This window comes from Dipodomys spectabilis, unplaced genomic scaffold, assembly GCF_019054845.1.
Source record: "Dipodomys spectabilis isolate Male_0828 unplaced genomic scaffold, ASM1905484v1 ptg000370l, whole genome shotgun sequence".
Classification (NCBI taxonomy): Eukaryota; Metazoa; Chordata; class Mammalia; order Rodentia; family Heteromyidae; genus Dipodomys; species Dipodomys spectabilis.
Window position 1 is genome coordinate 2,162,735 of NW_024871047.1, and position 18,411 is coordinate 2,181,145.

At 40.2% G+C, this 18,411-nt stretch overlaps 1 long non-coding RNA gene across 1 annotated transcript; it reads left to right on the plus strand.

Annotated features, from left to right (window-relative positions):
- Window positions 1–3,229: 3,229 nt before the first annotated feature.
- LOC122096370 lies at window positions 3,230–11,850 on the plus strand. The gene is made up of 2 exons (XR_006145290.1): window positions 3,230–3,343; window positions 10,405–11,850. It is a non-coding gene; the product is annotated as an uncharacterized LOC122096370 (long non-coding RNA).
- Window positions 11,851–18,411: the final 6,561 nt, after the last annotated feature.

Below are 18,411 nucleotides of genomic sequence, written 5' to 3' on the forward strand. Positions count from 1 at the left end.
TTTCAGAGGCTGAAAAAAGTCTAAGGCAACAGCAGATTCACTATGTAATGAGCTGCTCTCTGCTTCCAGGATAGCATTTCTTTTCTTTTCTCCTTTCCTTCTTTCCTTCCTTCCTTCCTTCCTTCCCTTTTATTTTATTTTTTATTGTTATTATAAAAGTGATATACAGAGGGGTTACAGTCATATAAGTCAGGCAATAAGTACATTTCTTTTTGGACAATGTTACCCCTTCCCTCACTCTCTCCCACTTTTTCCCTTCCATCCCCACCCACAAGTTGTACAATACATTTTCAACATAATGTTTAGTGAATACCATTGCTGCATTACCTTCCTTCCTTCCTTCTTTCCTTCTTTTTCTTTTCTTCCTTTCTTCCTTCATGTCTTTCTCTCATTCTTTCTTTCTTTGTGTGTGTGTGTCAATACTGGGGCTTGAACTCAGGGCCTTCTGCTCTCTCTTACCTTTTTTTGTTCACAGCTGATGCTCTATCACTTAAGCCATACCTTTACTTCCAGTTTTTTGCTGATTAATTGCAGATAAGACGCTCAGGGACTTTTCTGTCCAGTTGGGCTAATTCCAATTTATCAATCACTAATCTTACTCCTTGATTAGAGTGAGGCTTCCATTGCTTAAGCAACTCTTAAAAACTCTATCTGTATACTATCTGTATACTGTATTTATTGTTCAGTTTCACTGTGTATTTTGGAAGAGACACAAAAATTCAAACCCCACTTGCACCTCTTAACATGTCTTATGGATTGTAACACCTACACCTATCTATGTGTACCACTTTTACTAGATATTTTTGGAAAGATCATTTTTTTTCTTTTACATTAGCATATGTTAATTTCAGAAAGGGGTTTCATTGTGATATTTCTACATATGCATATAATATACTTAGATAAATTTAATCTTCTTTACTTTATCATACTTCTCTCTAACAATCTTAATTTTTCATTTTTTGCTTCAATTACTCTAATTTTATATATATATATGAAGTTCTTTGATCATATAAATTTTTGAACAAAATGTCCTTTTGTCCTCCTGCTGGCTCCCATTCCCAGTCCCCTGTTTTGCATCCATGCCATTCTTATTTATTTAAGTCTACATTCAGGACATGAATTTGTGACATTTGTTCTAGTCCAGCTTATTTCACTTGGATATTATTTTCTACAAGTGAGGGTTATTAAATGTTGCAGTGGTATCCAAAGATGTCAGAGAACAAGGTTCTGATTGTGGCACACACCTATAATCTGAGCTACTCATTAAGCTAAGATCTGAAGATCATAAGGCTGTGATCTGAAGATCACAGTTCGAAGCCAGCTCCAGCACATAAATCCTCAGGAATCTTATCTCCAGTTAACCAGTAAAAAGATACAAGTGGAGTTGTGGCTCAAGTGGTGGAACACCAGCCTTGAGCAAAAAAGCCAAATGAGAGCTGGAGGCTATGAGTTCAAGCCCTAGTACTGGCAAAAAAAAGAAGGAGAAATAAGAATCATGTGAATTTTGTCAAATTTTAGGGCTCTCAGTGGTCTCAGGGAACTGTAGCTTGAAAAAGATATGGCCCCATGATTGCTTCCAGACTAAGGATTACAGTCTCTGAAAGGTATGAAATCAAGTGGATTTAGAATAAGGGTCTTTGGACCCCTTAGGTAGACCTTCAGAGCAATAAGGAACCGCAGGCAATCAGACTTGTAATTCCTTACCCTTATAAACCAGTAATTTATCGATAAGAATAAACAGCTGACTTTCTAGCTGGGCGCCTGTAATTCTAATACAGGAGGCTGAGATCTGAGCATTGTGGTTTGAAGCCAGACCAAGAAAGATACATTGAGAGTCTCTTATTTCCAATTAACCAGAAAAATGCTAGAAGTGAGGTATGGCTCAAGTGACAGAGTGCCAGCCTTGAGCAAAAAAAGAACATCCAAGTCCTGATTTCAAATCCTAGTACCAACACACACATACAAAGCTAACTTTCTCATCATTCTAACTCCATCAGGAAGCTAACAAGATCTTTTCTCTTTTGTATTAATCTCTTTTCTTAAAGCAAGTGCCTATCCTTACACCTTTGCAGGAGCAATGATTTGAACTATTTAGAGACAAAGATGTTAGGAGCCTCCTTTAAAACAGGAGCGCTGGCAAATGGAGCTTGGCAGGTGAAGAAATAAAGGAAATGTGGGTTAGTTGGTCTGATTCATGTGATCCTCTGTAAGCTGAGCAGGTCCAACCTCCTCCAAATGTATGATGCTCTGTGTCTGTCTCAATACTCAGCTTGATGGGGTAGGAAGACAGAGACAACTTGGTGGTAGCTTATTCCACCTGAACCGTCAGGAACAGGACAATAGTTAGTCTCCAGAGGATTGGCCTCTTCCAGAGATAGAGCTTTGCTTTAGTTCAGAGGTAGAGAAAGGGGTAGAAAAAATGCCAGCCTTGGGTCCCAGGCACTCCATTTTGGAGTTTCTAGCCAGATGCCCAGTGTGTGTGTGTGTGTGTGTGTGTGTGTGTGTGTGTGTGTGTGTGTGTGTTGGTCTTGGGGCTTGAACTCAAAGTCTGGACACTATCTTAGAGCTTGTTTTGTTCAAGGCTAGAGCTCTACCACTTGAGCCACAACTGCACTTAGGGCTTTTTGTTGTTGTTGCTGTTAATTGGGGATAGGAGTTTCCTGGGACTTGGCTGCCCAGGGTGAATTTAAACTGAGACATTCAGATCTTAGCCTTCTGATTAGCTAGGGTTACAGGCATGAACGGCCTGAGCCTGGCCAGATGCCCACTTTTTGTAAATTCCCTCCAGCCTGATCGGCAGCTAAGGTCCTTTTTTGTGCCAGGCACCTGTTCGAGGCAGTGGGGACTTAATGGAGAATTCGCACAAGGCTCCAGTTATTTATGTGTACCCAGTTGTGATGCACCTCTGCAGAGCCTAGATCTGTGTGATTGCTTCTTTCTTGAATCTCAATTTCTCTCGCAGCTTCCTAATTAATTCCAAGCAAATTCCCAGAAGCACAGGACTGGAATAAGCCAGTTTCCTTACGCCCCCTTCATCGCCCTCCCCCCACCGCGGCTTCCTGGCTAGCTGCTGTGCGGCCGACCGTGGTAGGCGGAGGTGGGTGGGACGCTGTGACCTGATTTCATTCGCCGAGCTTTTCGGTTCGCGGGAGCACAAGCCCACGTGACCACATTTTCCTAAATAAAGTTGAACAGTTCTAGGCTGCACTCAGTTGCTGAGGGAGAAGATATCATCAGTGAGCTTCTCGCTGCAGTAGTCCCCACCTGGCATCTCGCCCCCTGCACAGCCCTGAATCGTAGAAACAGCGGCATCACTCAGAGATCAGCTCCGTGAACCGCCCAGGTAGGGGTGGGGTGGGGGAGTCGCGCTCACACCCCGTGCACTGCACCCTCATCGTTGGATGGATCAGTGGAAGAAAGGGTCGGTGGGTGGCTGCTAGGGCTTAGGCACTAGTGAATAGAGCTGGGCTGGGGGAAATGGAAGTGTCAAATGAAAGAAAGGGTCCACGTGTGAGCATGCACTTGTAAGGACGGGCGCGGCTCGTGTTCCTGGGTCCTGCTGAGTGCAGGAGGCTTTGAGGAAGGCGTTACGGACCCCAAATGGGAAAAGTGTGGAACCTGAGAGCCTAGGGTTCCTCCCTCACCCCGCCTCAACCTTGCGGTGTAACCTTGAGCAGAGAGTTATTTAATCTCTCCCTACCTGACTTTCTCTATATGCAAAAACTGATTTGGGACTCCCGCCATTCTAGCTAGTAACGTATCTGGCGCGGGGGGAGGGGGGGTTTGGAAGAGACAATGGCGGAGAGCTTGGCGCACCTGGGCTGAGGGCTGTGGACTTCAGGCATAAGAATAGAGTCCTCGAAGTGACGGGCGGAGGCTGCCTCAAGAGGACGTGTACGATCTGTGGGGGCTGAGTTGCAGGGCTCATTCCGGAGGCGTGCACCCCTAAGCACCTGTGCGCAGATTCGTCTGTGGCTTTGGACACAGCTGGGGCCTCAAGGCATTCTGAGGCCGCTGCATTCTTCCAATTTAGACTAGCGTCCGAGACAAATTCCTATGCCCTACCGGTGGCAATGCGACCCCGACTCATAATATATGGCTCCCTAGATCGCCGGGTTCTTCTGGGGGCGCCCCCTCCCACAAGATGCGCCTGCTCTGGATCACTGCGGGAAAAGGAGGGGGCATGGAAGAGCAGGAAGAAGGGACAGGGAAGAGTGATGTGTGTATGTGGTGTGTGTGTGTGTGTTTGTTGGGGATAAGGTTGTTTACAACAGGGGCTTCATTCCTAGGGATTTACCACATGCCTTGGATGAGAACTGAAATATTAAACCTGCATTCTTAGTTCAAACAAGCCCCCTCTACCCCGATGCTGTTGTTGCTGTTGTTGGGGAAGAGCTTATGGAAGCTGAGAGACCACACCCTGGATGGAAAGGGATGGGCAAACAGGTCACTAAACCTCCTGGGGATCAGTAGTGACTGTCCATCTAGCCCAGTCTTGCAAGTGCTTTGGACCAAGAAGTGGGGGAGGGGAGACACATACTCAGGCAGAAGATGGCCCCTAATCACTAACTCTGTTCTGAGCTGGCAGCTCTTTGTGACCGCAGTGACAGTTGCACTACTTGAATGGCTAAGAAGATGAAAACCTTAAGAGAGAAAAGTCCCTCAGCCTCAGCTTTCTGCATTAGGATGTAGGTACCACCAGGGGAGGATACCTACCTGTCTACTCTTTCTAGCATTGCATTTTGAAATGCCATCGCCCTTTGAGGAGTAATTTCTCTCACAATATCCAAGATAACCAATTCTCATCAACAAGTTTTTTTTTTAATTTTAATTTATTTTTTGGTGCAGGTACTATGACTTGGACTCAGGCCTTGCACTCTGATTTGTTCTAGCAACTTGAGCCACACCTCCACTTCTGGCTTCCTGCTGGTTAAGAGACAACAGTTTCACAGACTTTTCTGCCCAACCTACCTTCAAACTATGATTCTCAGATCTCAGCCTCCTGAGTGGCTAGGATTACAGGCAGGAACCACCGGTGCCCAGCTAACAAATCACTATTAATGACCTCAATCCTTTTTTTTTTGCCGGTCATGGTCCTGAACTCTGGGCCTGGGCACTGTCCCTCAGCTCTTCAGCTCAAGGCTAGCACTCTACCACTTGAGCCACAGCACGACTTCTGGCTTTTTCTGTTTATGCGGTGCTGAGGAATCGAACCCAGGGCTTCATGCCTGCAAGGCAAACACTCTACCACTAAGCCACCTTCCCAGCCCAACCCCAATCCTTACAGGAGGTGACATGAGATTTATAGAAGTAAAACCCTCTCTGTGAGGTGGGATGGTGGGGTCAGATACATGTGTAATGCTAATATATACAAACAGAGATGGAGCCACTTACTCTCCCTAGGCAACTTTCACTATATCTGTGTAAATTGAAGATTTAGATTTTGAAAAGCTGTATGGCTCAGTGATCATAAAAGACAAATATACACAATTTTGAACTGATAGTTCATGATACAGCCAGAAGATAATTAACTGCTAAATCATTTTGTGGAGTTAAAACTGTCACCTATCACTTCTCACTCCCTGTCACTTAATAGATTGCTTTTTCACTTGATTTCTCCTTCCTCAAGACAGATTAAAATGGAAATGAATGCATAGCAGCATAATCCTGGTCAGAGGAGAAAAGTAATCTATTAAATCAATTTCTCTAGACACAAGCAGGAAATAGCTCTATAGATTGTCTTTGGAGAATAAAGAAGCAACAATAATCTTAAATGTGTGGTTTTTCATAGATTATCCCAAACCATGTCCCTGCAATACAACCTTCTAATGACTCCAAGTGGAAAGGGGCATGGAAGTAAATAGTGTTCCCTAAAAACTTAATGCTTTAATGTTTGGCTGCATTGAGGATAGTGGTGGTTTTATTTGGATGTTAATAGCTTCTTCTTTTGAAAAATCTTTTTAGATTCAAACTAGGTAGAAGACATTTGATATTCCCATCTTTGCTAAAATAAAATTCACATACACACATACACAGACAGGACAACAACTATTGTTACCAACATATACAACAGAGAAAGGGTTAGGCCATTTGAATTACTATTCCTGGACTGCTGCCATTTTTTTAGTCCACAGCAGAAAATCTATTAACAGTATGAGAGATACTTTTCTTGGGAGAGGGGAATAGTGAATATGGAATAGAGGAGAAATTGAAAACCAGAAATTGATGACCAGACCAGATCCTCAGACTCAGTAGTAAGTGACCAATTTCTCTCTCTCTCTTTCTTTCTTTCCTTCCTTTCTTTCCCTTCCTCCCTTCCTTCCTCCCTTCCTTCCTCCCTTCCTTCCTTCCTTCCTTTCTTTCTTTCTTTCTTTCTTTCTTTCTTTCTTTCTTTCTTTCTTTCTTTCTTTCTTTCTTTCTTTCTTAATTTCTTTCTTTCTTTCTTAATTTCTTTCTTTCTTTTTCTTTCTTTCTTTCTTTCTGAGTTCCTGGAAGATGATGCTGTTAAAGACAAAATAAACTTGAACATGTCATATTGATGCTAATGGACTCCAGCATTTCATAATGGCACTCGAAGTAGGGTACTGCAGCCAAGAGGTTCGGATCCTCACCTGCATTGGTAGCTGAGTCACTCTAGACTGCATGAGGGTGGGCACACACAGGTACTTAGGTTTGATGAAATTTTGTTGAATTGACTTGAGTTCAAAGGAAGAGTGCCTGGAATTGACATAGAAATAATTCCATCTGGGGTTTGTCTTCTTGAACTTTACCTTGAGCTTTATCTAGATAGTATGTGGACATAATGAAATCGCTAGTTGCTTTATCTAAACTTTCATTTTAAGTTTACTCTACTTATAAACACATACTGAGGGACTTAATGGAGGTAGGAGAAGGAACTCTAGATTGATTATCCTTTTGTGGCCTACTCAAGTATATTAATAAGTATACATTTATTATATATATGTTAATCATATGCTTGGAGGGTCAAGAGGGGAAGGGTAGAGGATGGCTATAGGAATAGTTGTAAAGGTTATAAAGATTTGTTATTGAAGAATCTTTGCTTCTGGGTGCTGGTAATTCACATAGTAATCCTCAGTAGGCTGAGATCTGTGGATCACTGTCCAAAGCCAGGTTAAGCAAGAAAGTCCATGCGACTCTTATCCTCTTATCTCCAATTAACCAATATTTTAAAAAGCTAGAAGTGGAGATGTGGCTCAAGTGATATAGCAACAGCCTTGAGTGAAGAAACTAAAGGACAATGTCCAAGACCCTAATACTGGCACTAATAATAATAATAATAATAATGAACCCTTGCCAGAGAATATCTCTTGCCCTGGTTGTCAAGGTATTCCACATCCTCCTTGACCCATTCTAAATCCTTAACTTATGACTACCTAGCTGCCAAATGATAATCACTTTGAAAATACCAAATATGCCTCATATATTCCTAGCTGGACCCTGAGCTTTAAAAAATAAAACTAAGAGTGTTTTATGAAATGGTTCAAAGCCTCTTCCAATTCTGGCAGGATTCTATGATTTGATGAAAATATAAGGTGTATCTCCAAAATACACAGACCTTTGATGAAAATCTCTTAGATTCTTAGACTCTTAGATCTTATATATCTCCAAATACACAGATCCTTTTAGTGCAGGCAGATAACAAAGGCCTGGAAGAGGGTTGATATTCTTTAAAACTATCTGGTTTGGAGAGAAGCAATATGTGGAGTTCTACTACTTTCCATCAACTGCCAAGCCAAGGAAAGAAATAGGTGAGACTTCATTTTTGCCCAACTGTCTAGAGACATAAAACCAGAAACTTAACAGGCAGCAGTGGCTCACATCTGTAATCCTGTCTACTCAGGATGCTGAGTGCTGAGGTTTGCAGTTTGACAAGTCTAGGTAACGAAATCCAGAAGTGGAACTGTGTGTGGCTCAAGTGGTAGAGCACCAGTCTTGAGTGAAAAAGCTAAAGGACTGGACCCAAGCCCTAAGTTCAAGCCCCAGTACTGGCATACACACCACATTACCTCCCCAATACACACAACCCCTCCCCCCACACACACACTATCAGGCACTTTATGGTAAAATCTGTTGAAATGTAATCAACTGAAATACACACTTCTCTCTCAAAAGCTGAGCTTATCTTTGCATTTTTTAGGTTCAATTTGGGTCTTTTTTATCTCCAAACATTTACATAATCATCATAGTGTTCAGATGTGAGTGTAATAAACCCACATTCATTCCTCAAGGGATTGTCAGAAGCTTACTTTTTCAGTTTTGACATCTACAAAAAGTAATAAGTCACTCAAAAGTGGACATTATTGTCAGCTTAATCTTGGAGTCATTAGTACAAGCATCTTTCTGCCCATTTCTGTGATTGGGAATGCTATGTAAAATTTGGACAGTAGAAATTTGTCTTATGACTTTGACATTTGGCTGTTTTTAATTTATATTTTTACTATCTTATGTCACTGCCTAATGGTCTGATTTCTCATGTATTTGCACCCAGATTTTCTATCCTGTCTCTTTTTACCAAAATGTATCATATTTCCTGCCCGGAAACTTCTCTAAAATCCAGCATTTAAACTCTCCTGGAAGTTAACAGATCGCCAGAGCATATGTGCCTCTGATTAGGGAGAAGAGCTAATTTACCTCTTTTAATAATAATAGTATGTCAATTTATAGTAAACAGAAATGCAGTAAATCTAGATAGTACTTAACATCACAGTTAATTAGTAAATACATAGTTCTTTGGTACATGGAAGGCTAGGCCGCAGACTTCCATTAAGAAATTAATTGCAAGGGGTTGGGAAGGTGGCTTAGTGGTAGAGCGCTTGCTTTGCATGCATGAGGCCCTGGGTTCGATTCCTCAGCACCACATAAGCAAAAAGAAAAAAGCCGGAAGTGGCGCTGTGGCTCAAGTGGTAGAGCTCTAGCCTTGAGCTGAAGAGCTGAGGGACAGCGCCCAGGCCCAGAGTTCATGCCCCATGACCAGAACCCCCCCCAAAAAGAAATTAATTGCAATTACAGTATATGTAATTATTCCACAGAGGTTACCACTCAGGATGCCCCAAATTTAGATGGAGCTAAAGAGCAGTTTTAGGGTTTGTTGTTAATGAAAACAGTAGTATAGAAGTAAATTTTTTGAAATGTAAAAAATACTTTTTTTTTTCTGTCCTTGTTTCAGCATTTTGTTATTCCTCTTCCCCTAGTAAAAAGTATTTTATAGTTTTGTGTGTGTGTGTGTGTGTGTGTGTGTGTGTGTGTGTGTGTGCGCGCGCGTGCATGCATGTATGCATGTATGTATTTGTGTGTGTGTGTGCTGGTACTGAGTGCTGTCCCTTAGCTTTTTTACTCACGGCTGGTGCTCTACCACTTGAGCCACATTTTCACATCAGGCTTTTTGTGATTAACTGGAGTAATAGTCTCATGGACTTTACTGTCTGGGTTGGATCCTTAGATCTCAGCCTCCTGAGTAGCTAGAATTACAGGCATGAGCTTCAGGATCTTGGTTTGTAAATTATTTTAATAATTTTCCCATTGTTCTAAATTAACTCTATAATTTGTTCTTGTACTCAAACTAGACAGTGAAGGGAAATTACTTTAGAAAATATGATGAAAATATAGTGCCATTATATGCCACAAGATACACTGAATTAACATTTCCATGATGTTATACATTGTTTTTCAGATAATTGATCTTTTTAATATTCATTTTCACTTTACTTTTAATTTTTTAATGAAAAATAATACATCTTGCAAAGAGCTACAAATATGATGAAATGGATTAATATGATACTAGTTACATTTGCAAAATTCATGTGTATATTAGGGCAGTTCCATCCACCTGTTGACATCCACTGATTTCTTTCTTCCTCAGTGCAGTTGAGTGGTCCACATGGCCTTTACTTTCCATGACCCTACACTTACATTATTATTATTTTATTATTATTTATTTATTGGCATCATCATCATCATCATCATCATCTTTTTTGTGCCCATTCTGGGGCTTGAACCTGAGTTTTTGTGCTCAAGACTAGTGCTCTACTACTTGAGCCACAGCTCCACTTCTGGCTTTTTTGGTAGTTAATTGGAAAATTTAGCTAGTTCAGATCTTTACTAAATGAAAGCCATTGTGAACCAAATTACTTTTCTAAGTTCCTTACATTATTAAATTATATTATATTTCTACAACATTAAAAGTGTTTATTATTAAAACACATAAGGATGTGAGAACTAACACCAAAGAGGAGACATGTCTTTTTTTTTCTTATAATGTTACTAATAGTCCTTGCTCCACACACTAAGTTTGGGTCTTGTGTGTGTTGCAATCACTCTTGGAACTTTAATAACTTCTGTGTCCAGTGATTAATAGAAGCTTGACTCTATTCGTTTTGAACCCAGCTCCTGTAGCAGCATACTGGAGATTGCCATCATATTCCTGAAGAGAGAATCAATTCTTCTTTCAACCATCTTAAAGCCAAGAACGGTGATAGAATTTTCATTACCTTTTCTTCTTCAATGAGATCACCCTTCAATTTAGGATTCATGCCTGCCTTCTGGACTTCTGAGGACTATAAGAATGTTGATAAAACAAACGCAACCATTCAAGCTGAGGCTGCCCATCTGGAAGCACCTCTCTCCTCCACTGTGGCCCTGATAATAGTGCTCATAATTATTTTCTCATTGGTAATGACCTCCTTTGTGACATACTGTTTCCATAAGTGGAAGCTGAGGGGCCGCAAGCTGCAGCGAGCCCAGGAAGAGTATCAGAGAGATCAAGAGAAAAGTATCTTTCATAGCCCTCCGGATCTGATTTCCTAGAAAGGTAGTAAACTGACAATTGAAGGGTGCCATCTGAAATGAAGCAACAAGTCAAGAAAGAACCATAAATGAAGTGACATGAAATCAAAAGAAGTTATACATGCAACAACGAAAAGTGAAACATGAAGGAAAACCATGGGCAGCAAAATAATCAGAAATGAAGGGAGAAAAAATTAATTTTTTAATGAACTCTGAGAGAAAGGGTTCATGATGTAGTTGATCTGTTAATCAAGCTGATCATTGTTTGAAAGCTACCAACAATTTCATTATTAATTACAAGTAATTTGGTGGTAGGTTTTGTTTCATTTTGTTTTTCAGTGTAAGGGGAAGCAAAGTAATATATTTTACATTTACATTTTACTTACCACCAACTTTTGATTTGATAATGATTGATAAGTATCGAAGTTGGCCAGGTGAATACACAGTAGAGAATTTTGTCTAGTGTAAGCCGTATAATGTGGTAGTTTATTTCCTGGCTAGTAGTATTTGTAGTAAAGTTAAGAAAAAGAAAATTAAAAAGCTTCCAATCATAGCACATGTAACTGATATTGTAAGTACTGACTGCAACAAAATAACTTAGATGTGTTGAAACGTAAACAGTGTGTTTCATAAAAAGGAGATAAAAAGAAAATCAAATTCCAAATAACCAAAAATCATTTTCCTGAAGTTTTGCTTTAGTTATGGATTGCTTGCAATTAACATTAATTAATGTTATATATGTGTAAAGCAAACTTCTTTCCTGGTAATAGTGCTACATTTGTATACTTGTTTTGGTGAGATGCAGTAGTAATTATCATATGAATGAGACAGTTAAAAAAGTCTATGCTATTTAAGTAGTGTGATAATTAAAGTGTGAAGTTTTCTCGGATGTTGTAAATGAAATCCATTAAATGAGATAAATGTATTTTAGAATGCATTGTGGAACATATCAGTCAATGAATGTAAAAGCAAGTACTGTCCTTTGTAGCTCAATAAATATATACATTAAAAATAAAATGCTGGGCTTGGGAATCTAATAAGAACTAATACCTTGAGTTAAAAATATTTTTTATTGTTTTAAAGTAGTGAAGTTCTGGTGATTCAGGCAAATGGTAAAGTGATTTCTGCATCAAATACCTGGGAAAGGAGGAAAATAGGTGGTATGAAATAGAAGCAAAGCAATTTCTAAAAGACAAATCCAATGTGTGTGTGTGTGTGTGTGTGTGTGTGTGTGTCTGTGTCTGTGTCTTTGTGTCTGTGTCTGTGTCTTTGTGTCTGTGTGTCTGTGTGTGTGTGTGTGTGTGTGTGTGCACACGTTCACTGGCTGATATTGGGACTTGAACTTGGGGTCTTGCACTGCCCTTTGCCTTTTTTCACTCAAGGATAGTGCTCTACCACTTGAGCCCCACTTCTATTTCCAGCATTTTGCTGGTTAATTGCAGATAAAAGTCTATCAGATTTGTCTGCCTGGGTAGGATTCAAACCATGATCCTCAAATCTCAGCCTTCTGAGTATTAAGGATTACAAGTTTGAGCCACTCAACAGTATTTTTTGTATGCCAGTACTGGAGATTGAACTCAGGTCACCCTCAACTTTTGGGCTCAAGGCTGGCTCTATACCACTTGAATCACAGCTCTACTTCTGGATTTTGGTGGTTAATTGGGGATAAGATCCTCACAGACTTTTCTGCTTGTGGTTGGTTTTGAACTATGATCTTCAGATCTCAGCCTCCTGAGTAGCTATAATTATAGGTATGAACCACTAGCTCTATCTATTAACTAACAGTTTAAAGTTTTTATTCATACTCCCCATTTGGTTGCACAAGACTTCTAACTCCCTTACAACTCCACTGGACATCTCCCAAGAATACAATTAGTATAAGAGGAAGAAGACAATGTGTAATATTTCAGCTATAATTCCTTCATAGTGTCTGCCACATTCTTTCTTCTGCTTTGTTCCTATTGGAACACCAGAACCACTACAAGGAGCCTCACAGTTGACCCTTGAATATGGTACCAATTATAGGAAGTTGGCTTTTTGTCAATGATTCTATCTCCTAGTGCTTACAAACCACTACTCCTTGTGGAACCTGAGCAGTGTGGCTTCATATAGAACTTGAGATAAAGCACTTTCTACAATGGTGTACCAGGATTTGGTATCTGGATTCTAGAGAAATATTGCTAGTTCCCAGTTTCTCAACAAAATGACTCCACTCACGAAAACCACTGAGGCTCAGACTTTTCAAAAGAGTAGAGTTGAAGACAAACCTACTTTTCTCCTTTGAATCTGGTTCCCCATCTTTTCCCTTTTTACCTCAGTTACAAAACAAATTTCTCTCTTCCCTTCAAGTATACAGCTGGGCATCTGTGACTTCAGCTTGTGGATCCTAGCTACTCAGGAGGCTGCGATCTGAACAGTTCAGTTCAAAGCCAGCTTGGGCAGGAAAGTCCATGCAACTCTGAAACACTTGACTCCAGTTAACCACCAAAAAATCCGGAAGTAGAGCTGTGGCTCATGTGATAGCAACATTGAGAATCAAAACAAAACAAAACAGAAAAAACAAAAAACCTCAGGGACAGTACATAAGCTCTGAGTTCAAGTTCCAGGGCAGGCGTGCATGCACACACGAGTGCACGCGCCATAGCAGAATACCAGAAAATGGATAATTTACAAAGAACAGAAATGTATTTCTTATGACTCTGAAGAGTGGGAAGTCCAAGATTGAAGCACTGGTTCTCAGTGAGGCCCTTGACCTATTGCTGAGTCATTCAATGGCCAAAGACAAAAGAGCAAGAAAGTATAAGTCAAGAGAAGGAAAAGGAGACTGAGCTCATCATTATGTCAGGAATCAACTTCAATGATCACTAACCCACTCCTAACATAGTGGCATTAATCCTTTCTTGCTGGAAAAAATTTGGTGAACAGACAACCTCAACACTGTCGGATTTGGGATTAAGTTCGTATTACACGGACTTTGTGGGGGAGAGTTCTATCACTACATAACAAGTATACCTTTAGCTTCAATTGCCAATAAGCTTTTCCTATCCTCACTTTCCTATAAGCTTTCAGCAGCTGCCTCCACAAAAATCTAAATTTCTATGACATTCAAGAAACTTTAAGCTTCTAAGTTTTCAGCCTTTCTAGCCTTTCCACCATGTCTGGTTTTAAAATTACACCCAAGCCGGGTGCTGGTGGCTCCTAGCTACTCAGGAGGCTGAGGTCTGAGGATCACAGTTCAAAACCAGCCCAGGCAGGAAAGTCTATGAGACTCTTATCTCCAATTAACCACCAGAAAACTGGAAGTAGCACTGTGGCTCAAGTGGTAGAGACCTCACCTTGAGTTGAAGAGCTTAGGGACAGCACCCAGGCCCAGAGTTCAAGCCCCACAACCAACCAAAATATACACCCAAATTTAAAGTACTTATTTAGATAACACTGTACTTTTTATACCTAAGTCTGTATTAGCTATCTACTGCATATGACAAATTACCCTAACACTTTGAAGATTACCACTACAAGTATATATTGATTGGTAGTTTCCATAGGCCAGAACTCCTTGCACATATCAGCTGAGTACCTCTGACTCAGACTTCTCACAAAATTACAGTAAAATGTTGGTCAGAAGTAAAAGCTCAACTGGAGAAAATCTAAATTCACATGGCTACTGAAAATATTCCTACTTGACATGTAAGCCTATCTATAGGGTAGTTCACCATGAGAAAGCTGTCTTCCCTGGCTGAGGCTTACAATCTAGGGCACACCTTCCTGCCCTCAATACTTCTGCAGAAACTACATCTCAAACAAGAGATATAACAAAATGAATATTCATATGCCATTTAACTGTCTCTTTTTCATTACCATATATTAGCTATACAAGGGAGGAGGTTTCATTGTAAATTTCCATGCATGCATACAATGTATTCTAATCTCCTCACCTGTATTGTTCTCCCTTAGCTTCTCCTCTTTTCTAATACAATTTCAACAGGATTTTTGCTCTATTTTCATACAGTTGACAATCAGTTTTAGCCACATTCCTCTACTTTCACTCTTGTTAGCCCACCCCCCTCTTTCTAGTACCCGCCCTCCACAACAGAGCCTGTTCCTCTCTCCTCTTCCTCAAACCCTATATTGATGAACGGTGTTCAATGAGGTTTCTTTATGCTGTTTTCATATGTCATTGCAGTGTATCTCAAAATTATTCACTTTTTTGTTTTCCTTTTCTCCTCCTAAGTAGTACTCATGTTTTGTTTATCCATAGATATAATAATGCCCATGAACATATGTATAACTTTTAGGTCTAGCTTCTACATATAAGTGAAAGATAGGATATTCTGTTTTTGATTTTGTCTCATCTCACTCAGTAGGATGTTCTCTGGTTCCATATACTTTCTCATAGATAATATTATTTCCTTTGGTATGGCTGTGTAATATTTGATTGTATATATATATATATATATATATATGTATATATATATATATATACCATATCTTTTTTTATCCATTCATTTGTTGTTGGACACCTCAGTTGATTTTATCATTTAGATATTATGAATAGTGCTGTAATAAACATAAGTAGGTAGGTATCTTTTTTTCTATTGATTTACCCTTCTTCAGATATATAAGATATATGCCCAAAAGTGCTATGGCAGGGCTATATGGTAAGTCTATTGCTAGTCTTCTGAGGAACTTTACACTAATTTCCATAGCATTTACACTAGTTTACATTCTTTTTTTTTGTCAGTCGTGGGGCTAGTTTACATTCTTATCAGCATTTAATTCAGATTCCTTACATTAGGTTGCATATGGACTTATTTAAAATAAGTTATAGGGGCTGGGAAGGTAGCTTAGCAGTAGAGTGCTTGCCTTGCATGCATGAGGTCCTGGGTTTGATTCTTCAGCACCACATAGACAGAACAGGCTAGAAGTGGCACTGTGGCTCAAGTGAGCTGAAGAGATGAGGACAGCACCCAGGCCTAGAGTTCAAGCCCCACGACCAATGAAAAAAATAAAACAGTTTAAAATGAGTTATAGTAAACATGCTTATGAAGATGCTGGCACCCTGGATCGTACCTGTGCCACTAGCTACTTGGGAGGATGAGATCTGAGGACTGCCGATCAAAGCCAGCCTGGGCAGGGAAGTCCATGAGACTCTTATCTCCAATTAACCACCAAAACGCCAGAAGTGGAGCTCAAGTGGTGGAGTGCCAGCCAGTCTTGAGCACAGAAGCTCAGGAATAGCACGTAGTCCCTGCGTTCAAGCCCCGGGACAGGCATAAATAAATACATAAATAAACAATTTAACAATAAACTGCTTAACTGCCTTCCCAATTGCTTCCTTGTTGCAATTTCTGAACCTGGTCCTAATTATATTAAAAATAATATTATTTCCCTGTCTCCTCACCTATCTCTTCTCTCACAGGAACAACACCCATACTGATATCCTGAGCAAGAGTGACTGGCAACTACTTATATACATCTTATCATTGCAGGAATGGAACACAAGTGTGAGGCAGCTGGAGCAGTAACAGTAAAACCAGCAACAGAGCCGATCCCATGACAGGGGTTAGGAGTGGTTATGGGGGTCATCAGCAGGAGCAGTCATCACAACTGCAGTGGCAGAAGAAAGCTTCAGGGGTGTTAGAGCAGGCTGTTAATGCTTCAGACCTGAATTCAGAATAAGAGTTATAACATCCTCTTATTGGGGTCTGTCAACTGCCCTGGGCAGCCTTGAGACATAGAAGCCCATGCAAAACAACAGCTGTCTAAGGCCTGGGTCCAAGCCTGGAGCATTGGAAACTGAGGTGCTGCTGTCCACTATCATCTAGTCTTACAAAAAAAAAAAAAAAAAAAAAAAAAAAACAGCCAAGGGCCTGGAGTAACTGGAGATGCTTTTTCTTACCTATGCACAATTTCTGTCTAGAACAGAAATACCCCAATCATCAGACATCAGTGGATCAGGAAAGTCTGAATAATAAAGTAAGCATAGAGTTACCAACCCTAGTCTCTAAAATGAGAATGGAGAGAAACCTGAAGTCCAGTTACCAGGATGATTTTTGTTGAATGGAGACTTAATTCTTAGTCCCTGGTTCCCTCATTTTCTCAGAATTGCTCTCAATGTGTAAACTTCTGCAAAGCCTACAAAGCAAGCATTGCTATTGGCTTAAAAAACCTGTTTTGATGTAAGCCTATACCTTCTGATATCTGAAATTCCCTAGTCTATATTTTTGGAACCCCTACATTGATTATTGTATAGGAATAATATATGAACCTGATAATTATTTTCTCCATGTCCTCTCTTCTCCAGGCTAAATTTTCCTAAGGTTCCAAGTGACTTCAATTTTTTTTCATATTTTTCTTAGTCAATTAACAAAAAAGACAAAAGACACCTCTAGGGATGCCACAAATGTCTTCTTATTCTATGGAGAGTATAGAAATAAAGCCAGGAGCTATGAAAACTTGAATAAGTTAAAGTTTATTTGAAAGTAAGAGAAGCCATAAAAGAAAGTAGCTGAAACTCTCCATCTGGGGAGAGGAGCCAAATACAATCATCTCAAAGAACAGCTTTTTTTTTTTATAGTTAGTACATGACTCCTACTTGATGGCTCATGTATCAGTACCCTGGTTCTTTTCATTTGTTGAGTGGGCATCCAGGGCTTTATGGGAGGAAGAAGAGTTTGGGCAGAAGAAGCATTTTTTTCAAGTGTTCATACCTATATTTCAAGTTTGGAAATGCGTATCTGCAAGTAGCTGCACACAAGTATTCATGAAGAATGCATTATCTCTGAAACTTATAAAAACATCCTTGGTACCAATACATTTCTAAATTCAGAACTGACTACCGTTTTTGTTACTTCTGTATAGTGAGAGTTCTTCTTGTTTCTTTTTCTTTTTTTATTATTTTGCCAGTTCTGAGGCTTGATCTGAGGGCCTGGGCTCTGTTCCTGAGCTTCTTTTACTTAAGGCTAGCACTCTACCACTTGAGCCAAGTGGTATTTTATTGAAGATAAGAGTCTCATAGACCTTCTTGCCCAGGCTGGCTTTGAGTCACGCATGATCCTCATATCTTAGCCTTCTGAGTAGCTAGAATTATAGGCATGGTCCTCCAGCATCAAGCTTGGAATAAAGTTTTTTTTTTTTTTTTTTGTCGGTCGTGGGGCTTGAACTCTGGGCCTGGGCGCTGTCCCTCAGCTCTTCAGCTCAAGGCGAGCCCTCTACCACTGGAGCTACAGCGCCACTTCCGGTTTTCTGGTGGTTTATTGGAGATAGGAGTCTCACGGTCTCTCCTGCCCAGGCTGGCTTTGAACCACGATCCTCAGATCTCAGCCTCCTGAGTAGCTAGATTACAGGCATGAGCCACCAGCGCCCGGCTTTGGAATAAAGTTTTTAAAGAAGAAATTAAGTTAAAAATGAGCTCATTAGGGTTGCCCTAATCTAACCTAATGTATCCATACATATTAAAAGAAAACATTTTGCCACTAGAATGTATGGAATGAAAACAAGATGAAGACACAGAGTGAGGATGAGCATCTTATAAGCTAAGAGACTGAGAACCGCCTTCTGGCTTCCACAAGGGTATGCAGAAACTTTACATTCTTTAAACCACCTAGT